Genomic DNA, 674 nt, shown 5'->3' with positions numbered 1-674 from the left:
AGATATTTGAACCCCAGAAGTTTGCTTCTAATGCCCAAGACCTTAAATATTTTAAAATACTTCAAAGCTACTATGGTTATGATTCAATGTGATAATGCTTCTAAGTTGACAAGAACGTAAAAGGTTCTCAATTAATGGTAATAGTGTTGTAATAGTAGTAATAATATTAGTTGTAATAGTAGTAATAATTCTCAAATATAGAAAAATATAGAAAGACTGAAGAGTTATTTTAAAACAAAGGGAACTATTGATTTATTTCCTATGTTATCTTATCCAAATCATTTTTGATTCCCATATACTCTTATCTTGTCATGAAAAGATCTTTGTTTCAAGAATTACATCTTTAGGCCCCCCCATGAGTTGTATATTAACAGCCAAAGGAAAGTGATGTTCTTCCTGCTCCATCCACTGCCCTCTTGGAAGTGGAGAATATCTCTTGGGATCAGCAGAACCAATGCCACATGGTTGTTCCTAACAGCCATGCTGTTTGCACTTGGTTTCTTTTGCTTTTAATGAGAGGAAACTCCTTTGCAATTTGAACAGCAATTCTCCATGGATCCTGCCTGAAGGGCAGGACAGTTAGACCTCACTCCAATTACAAATGGGAAGCTAGTTGCCAGTGAAATTTCAGAGGTCTTGCAAGGTTATGCTGACATTGAAACGTAGTGTTCCTT

Source organism: Propithecus coquereli, unplaced genomic scaffold (assembly GCF_000956105.1).
Source record: "Propithecus coquereli isolate 6110/MARCELLA unplaced genomic scaffold, Pcoq_1.0 Scaffold204, whole genome shotgun sequence".
Lineage (NCBI taxonomy): Eukaryota > Metazoa > Chordata > Mammalia > Primates > Indriidae > Propithecus > Propithecus coquereli.
The sequence above is the reverse complement of the archived record's forward strand: the minus strand, read 5'-3'. Positions refer to the sequence as shown.